Here is an 8049-nt window from a genome sequence, read left to right on the forward strand (position 1 = left end):
GTTCAGTGCTCTCTCCACCCTCAATACCACGACTGAGGTGCAATACCACGACCGAGCAAGGCACCGAACCCCCAACTGCTCCCCAGGCGCCGCAGCATAAATGGCTGCCCACTGCTCCGGGTGTGTGTTCACGGTGTGTGTGTGTGTGTTCACTGCTGTGTGTGTGTGTTCACTGCTGTGTGTGTGTGTGTTCACTGCTGTGTGTGTGTGTTCACTGCTGTGTGTGTGCACGTTGGATGGGTTAAATGCAGAGCACGAATTCCGAGTATGGGTCACTATACTTGGCAGTATGTAACTTCACTTCACTTTACAGATGCTAATGCTAATACAGACATGCTAGTTCACTCATTTTTTAGATAGTCATCCATGAAAAATGCATAACTAGCTGCAAGGATGATACTAAATAGGCCTACGAGCTTTACATTTAAAGATTAGCAGTCCTCCCTACCATAAAAGAAGTATACTTTAGCATCCTTTTTTTTTTTGAAGAGTAGTTATTACAGAAATCATATACCTTTTTTAAAACACATAATCACGTTAATTCCAATGAAAATAAAATGCATTGTAGTTAAAATTTATATTAAATGCAATTGGATAAATGCAAGTCCGTTTTTGAGTAGGAAAATATGTGCACTTCAATCAAGTGTGACAAAATGATTTGAAACAATTAAAATGTATTTTAAAGTAAAACTTTCAATTTTATATAACTTAAGTCATGAATGTGTACTTTTTCAATACACTTATGTGTCTTTTTATTTTAATAATAACATGTTATTTGCAATAATTTTATATACAACATTTGAAGTAAACTACAAGTGCAGATTCACAACAATCAAGCGAAGTTCTTTTTTACAAGGGCTAGATCTCTGTTCACGATATTTGCATACTTTTATATTGCTGTGTTTTGTTAGCATGTCTGTTTGCCACTTTATTGTGAAACAGAGACTACTGTATTTTTGAGATTTTCATTCAACCAAGCAGGAGGGCAGTTTCACCCAGGTTAGCTACAAAAAAAAATATTTCCCAAATGTGCCATTCCCAAAATAGTTTACTAAAAAAAGGGAAATGTAACTTTTTGTTTGTTGCTCAGGACGTTTTGTTGTCTTGCAAATTTGTGAAAAGAGGGAGTTTGACAACAAAAAAACTTCATAATGACTTGAAACTAGGACATATGAACTAATGCTGTCCAATTTCTTGGTTCTTATAAATGGTTGACTTGTTGAAGCATGTATAAAGTTCATACCAATGAATTTCTGCCCATTTGGGAGTCCTGTGCACTTCCAGATCACTGAGATATATCTGAAACCTATCAGTCTTTTCCAGGCAGTGACCCAGGAATCATCTTCACAAATCATTTTTCTTCTTTACTTTATTTGTATTTTTCTACCATACCATATTCATTTCTGTATTGGATTTATGGATATTTTTGGCAATGTCATCATATTGCTGAGCATTGCAAATGAAGGTTCGGGTTGACTGATGTCTACAAGGTTAACCAAAGTCTATGAGGACATGAAAGGTAATACAGACTTAAACTGGTTTGTCTGGACATGCTGGACATTCATTGACAGTGGTGAAGATACAGATGATCCATGTTACTAAAACACTGAGAAGAAAATCTTTGCCGCATGTACAAAGACAAAAATGCACGCTTTAGGCTTTAGGTTTTCAATATGGCAGTGCCCTCAAAGGCCTGCCTTAAGGGTTAATAAGTTGCAAAGTTGTCTCTATGTGTATGCTGCCCCAGTGACTAGTTAAAGGTAACATGTTTGGACATTTTTCTGATAATATATCAAATGGAATTGACTAGCTATACCAAGGAAGCCAAGACACATATCATAATATATCGCCTGAACAAGCAAGTAGCATATCTACATGACATAGAAGACATGGCGTAAACATGCAAGAACGTCACATATAAAATTGGCGCCATTTCACACATGCAGTGACGTGGGCCAAGAGAGGCTACAGATGGCTAAAAGTTGAATAGATGTGTATTTCCAAGGACAAGAGTCCGATACATTCATTTTTGAAACCCAAACACACCATTAACTGATCGACGGCAGTTTTAGTTGCTCTGCGACGTCTCTGTCACCGAAGCCATGGTATGTATATTTTGGAAAATATTACTGTCATCATCTAATTTGTCAGTCGTGATAAAGATAATCAGTTTAACTCTATAACTTTTTACCGTAATTTAAATCTGTAACTCATTACAGTTCACATGAACACTCAACAATAAATGTGGAACACACAACTATAATATATTATCCATTCACCACACTCACGTATTTTATTTTTATTTCTCATTTCTAATTTGCACATACTTGACCTGTACATACATAGTTGTCTATATTATATATTGCGTTTTTGCTGTTTTGTACATTGCCTATTTGGATATTTGTATATTATTCTTTCATTATCTGTGTCCTGTCCTGTTGCTGTCTTTCTGTTGCACTGTGGAGCTTCTGTCACTACAACAAATTCCTTGTATGTGTAAACATACCTGGCCAATAAAGCTCATTCTGATTCTGATTCTGATGTGCATTTAATGTGAACTGCATCACATGGAAGGTCGGGTGATTATATCTTGAAGGTCTTTTCACATTAAAGGGGTCATTGGATGCAAAATTCACTTTACAAGTTGTTTGAATATAAATGTGTGTTGGAAGTGTGTGTTCACATCCATCCTATAATGATAAAATCCACCAGTGTTTTTAAAAAAAAAATCCCCTTTCTCAAATCTAGCTGTTCTGAGGTTCCTGTCAGAATGACATAGTTCTGTACAGGCCCCTCCCACGATAGTTGATTGACAAGACCGTCTTACCTTAGACCCGCCCTGAGTGAGCTGAGAGCTGTCTGCCATTGTGTTGACTCCGGTGCAGGGGAAGACAAGATGTCTCCGATTAAGCGACTGAAGTGTTTAGTTGGATGTAATAATGAACATAGCAGTAGTAATTTACTCCCGACATCTGAGCCGCTGAAGACGCAGAGGATTAACGTTACTTTCATTTTGCAGGGAATGCGGCAATCCCCGATCTAAATAAATGCGTCTATGTTCACGCGAATCATTCGTGATCTTTGCAAATCGCCTTTCCTTATAATGTGCTAGTTAGCCAGTTTCGCAGCTGAAGTGTAGTATGCTCCAGTCCATAGATATATATCTAGATGCCTCATTATTGACTGTTTCTATGGACCATGATACGTAAGCCATACTCCATTTTTGGAACGGTCTGCGAATCTTGAGCGCAATGACTGTGTGCGTCTACAACAGCAAGTTATACGCTTGTATATCTTTGAATATTCATTGATTATTATGGTGAATGCGAGATGACTGCCACATCAACGAATCTAGATCAGTCGAATAGGGAATCTACACATACAGTGTCTATGGTCTGCTTATCACTCCACAGAAGAGAGGGGCGGAGTCAGCAGAGCTCACTAGCATTTAAAGCAACATGGACTAGAACAGCGTGCTGAAAACATAGCTTATTTTGACAGGGTAAAGAAGGTGTTTTTTACACTACCATTTAGAAATTTTAACCAAAGTATGTTATAGACTTTTCATTAAGACCATAAAGAATCATATCAACTTGTGTAAAATGGGCATTCGATGACCCCTTTAAGAAAGGTTTAGTTAACATGGAATGAGATGAGGACGAAATTATTTCTGGGGACTCAATTATCAAGCGTAGCGTTAGTTCTGGCAGGTCAAATCAGCCAAGCTTGCATCAGTTGAATCTCAGCTATAGTAATACAATGCCTAGCTCAGTATTATCAGCAGCTTTCGTGTTGCTCAATAGCTAATTACCCTCCTCTATCCTCTATCCTCCTCTTATTCAGACAGGATTCGGCCTTCTGATTCTCCACTGAATCAGACTAATTCTAAAATGTGTACATTAAATTATTGAACAATAATGATATCTGTAATACATTTATGTTGGCTCTGTTAGGTTTACCCTGTTTATTGCTGCGCTCTCTGCTCTTATCCATGCTAGGCAGCATGGATGTGCAGGGAGTTCAGAATAGAACCATACTGCCAAACTGTCAATCATCTTTGACAATAGCGGTCCAGACAGAAATCCATGTTCAGTAGTGTGGAATCAAAAATATTTAACAAGCACTTTTGTTTGAAGTAATATGAACAATTTAAAATGAAGGAATAAAGGAAGGATGTCCTCTAAAATCACAAGTTATAATTGAAGTTTACCTAATTAGATTTTTTGCACAGTTAAACATGAAATATGTAAATTTTGCACCCAAACAGAATTGTGGAAATGATAAGGGTATGGGTTTCCCTTAATTACTAATTCCCTCAATTGTTATAATGCTAGCTTTGTCTGATGCTATTAATGTGAGTTTACTGCTAAAAGATGACTGAATAAATGAGCACTGAATGAGCGATGAACGATGTCCTTTTTTTAGAGCTGCTTTACAGCATAATTGAATTTTTTCAATTATTGACACTATTTTTCTGATTAACACTGTAAAGTTGCCTTGACACAATCTTTATTGTATAAAGCGCTATATAAATAAAGGTGACATGACAACTTCTGCACAATTCTCTAGAATGTCCGTGTAATGCTAAAGCATTAATATTTGTCCTCAAAGGAATCACCAAAATAATCAAATCCACACATTTGATTATATATCCTGATATATTATCAATTATATGACACAATTTGCATTGTTAAAAGCGCTATACAAATATATTACACAGCAGCACCATCAAAAAATTTCCTTTCTGTGAACACAAAAACATAGGCTTTTTTCAACTTCAAAAAGCATCATAAAAGTACCGTAAAATGGCATACATGACTCGTTCCAAGTCTTGTGAAGTCATACAATATCTAGATTTAAGTCATTGTTCACTGCAAATCTTAACAATCACTCCAGCCTTCTGTGAGAGTTCATGAAATTAATCACGAATTTTACAATTTGTTGAAAAAAATTCAAAATAAAACAATTCTCAGGATTTTAATCAAGTACTTTACCTTGATTACCTTAAAATGTGTTTTTTTCTTTAAAAGAAAAGAAAAGATGCTTTATAGAGCAATATGAGACCATGAGACCTAGATTAGTTTATTTGTAAATTGTTCAATTTATTCAGTTTATTAACCCTAATCCTGGAAGAACTGAGAATTGATGAATGTTTAGTTGCTATTGGCAATACCACATTTTTGGAAATTTCCAGTACCCTTGTTATTTTCTATATTTTTGAGTTTTGTGTTTACTGTATGACTGTCATGTCTGCAGTTTTCTCTGCTCCAATCATGTTTTTGAAAATCTTTAATCATTTAATCTTTAATGAATCAGCACTTGATAAGAAAGCACCGAGAACACTGTTGTTGTACGTGTGGTTCACCAGTCATGTGCATAACAGAAGCAATGCAGTATTGTTATAATGTTCCCGCCTACCTTCAAATCATATCAAGTCATTATCGTTCAGAGGTTACAAGAACGAGGGAGAACTGTAAAATGAGACTTGATGACTTGAAAATGAGAAGCTAAAATCTTAATGTCTATCATTTTCCATATTTTGTATTTCACAAATTTCTATTATGGATTTGGACTGGATTGAAAATAAATAAATGGACTACTATTTTGAACCCAGAGAAGACATCTGGAACATACAACCTGTGAATTTTGGAGGTAAGTTCAAGCAGATATAATGCATTTTCGCTCCTGATCTTTTAGAGAAAAATGAATGAACATAAATGACTGAAAATTAAATATCAGATTTGATTAACCCGTTTTAGGCCTATACAGAAGAATCATTAAATGAATAGAATTAGAATTAGCATTAAATTGTCAATCAAACATAGGTGATTTTACAACAATTTAATGCTGTGAAAAAAAAAACCTTGAGCTTCTTTAGAAAACAACATAACGCATAAGATTAAAATCCACAGAAATTTGAGAAATTCTCAAGAAGGGACTTTTGGTTTATTTGTTTTGCATAAATTTGAAAAGGGATGAACAAAGCCTTAAGTTCCTAAAAAAACCAAGCCCTGTGGATATCTATATCCTTGGAAATTATTTTTAAAATATTCCATCAAATGACTGTACAATAATTTTACAGTAATCATAAGGATATTTAACTTGTTGCTCTTAGCTGGTATGATATTTTATAATTTATATGTAGTGTGAAATAAATGTGCTGTGTGTAATACGGTCTGACTCTGAAGTTTCCGTAAGCGCAGCTTGGAACTTTTTTTGACCCGGAAGGGTAATATTGTTTTTTCTGTTACAATTGGCTACGATCCACCACAAACAAAAAACTAAAAAAAACACACCAAGCCATTTTCCAACAACAGTGTTCATAATAATATTTAATAATTAAATATTATTAAACAGCTTGGAACAGATTGTCAACACAATGGTAAGGTAAAACTATCATTGCGTGAAGACTTCGAAGTGTTTTAAAAGAAAATTTGCGTTACAACATTCCATATTTTATATACTCTAAATTTGAAAGTTCTGTTAAGATAGTAATAAAATAATGTTTCTTATTAAATAAGGGTCAGATTTGCTGCAAATTTGCTCAAGAACACCCGGTGGAGAAAGACTCCTTGACGCAAGAGGCTGTAGCTGATGAGATCTCATCTAGTCAAGCTCAGGTATCATTATACAGACACAATTTATTTAGGAATATGAATAATGCACAATCTCTACAAATGCCTGTATGAATATTTCAGATTTCCGTCCAATGTAAGGAGAACCCTGAGGGTCAAGATGGAATAGTGCTGTTTGACACGGAAGCCTTTCCCATCGACAACATCTACTGTCCTAGAAGGTCAATGTAAACAGCAGTAGATCTCTGCAGATCCAGCATCAGTTATCCCCATTCAGGGATATTTTGAACATAAAAATCATATTAACAAGATTCTGTCTTTGTTTTCTGCATAATTTGGTCATGAAAATGCCATAAAATGTTGAATTATTAAAAATTACAAAGAGCAGTTGGTTGGTTTGGTCTGTTGTCATGACTAGATCTCACACACAAACACACAGCAGTACTTATAGGCTTCCATCGAGCACCATCAAACCTTCACAGAAGCACACAACACATCTGGGCCCGAATCCTCTCAGAGAGCTCCTAATTTAGCTTCATAATTTCTAACTAGGAATTTTAGTTTAAGAGTGATTCAGGACCAATCTGAGAGCTACTCTGAGCGAGAAAAAGACAAAAACTTCATCTTAGTGAGGAGGCGGGGTTGACATTTTTGCTAGGTATGACACTTTCTTTTGAAGACTGTGATTGGTTGTCCAAGAATAAAAAAGAGCACTTTTAAATATATACATTTAATAGACTACCTGTCATAATAAAGAGAGAAAATAAATATTTTAAGAATCTTTTTTTAACCAAAAATGTCCTCCTCAAGGCCTTCCCTCTTTTGGCTGTGATAACAGCTTGCCTTCTTGCTGTCATTGTTTGTACTTTTCTCTTTCTTGTCTCTGTTGTTATAAACTTCCATATAGTTTCTAGTTGTTCCCAAAGACTTGCTTTTGATTCAACTTTTGTGTGATATATCTTTGAATCCATTAAATCCCAACAATAATTATATTTTAGCATTAGCAATTCTATTACTTACTTTACTTACTTTTACTTTTGTCATTTAGCAGACGCTTTTGTCCAAAGCGACTTACAAATAAGAAAAAGTAACTAAAACTAAAAAGTTACAACTCTATAAATACTATCTACCCACATATTTAAGAAAATAAAGAAATTAAATAAAATTAACACATGCATATAACAACAACATTTCAATAATAAACATATCAATGAAAAAATTAAATAAAAAGCTACTATCCCTTGCCGGTGTCCCTGCCCGGTGGAGTCGCACGGTAGAGTCGATGGTCTTTACACTCTTTACTTTTTTACTTTTGTCATTTAGCAGACGCTTTTGTCCAAAGCGACTTACAAATAAGAAAAAGTAACTAAAACTAAAAAGTTACAACTCTATAAATACTATCTACCCACATATTTAAGAAAATAAAGAAATTAAATAAAATTAACACATGCATATAACAACAACATTTCAATAA

Source organism: Barbus barbus (assembly GCF_936440315.1).
Source record: "Barbus barbus genome assembly, chromosome: 43".
Taxonomy (NCBI): Eukaryota; Metazoa; Chordata; class Actinopteri; order Cypriniformes; family Cyprinidae; genus Barbus; species Barbus barbus.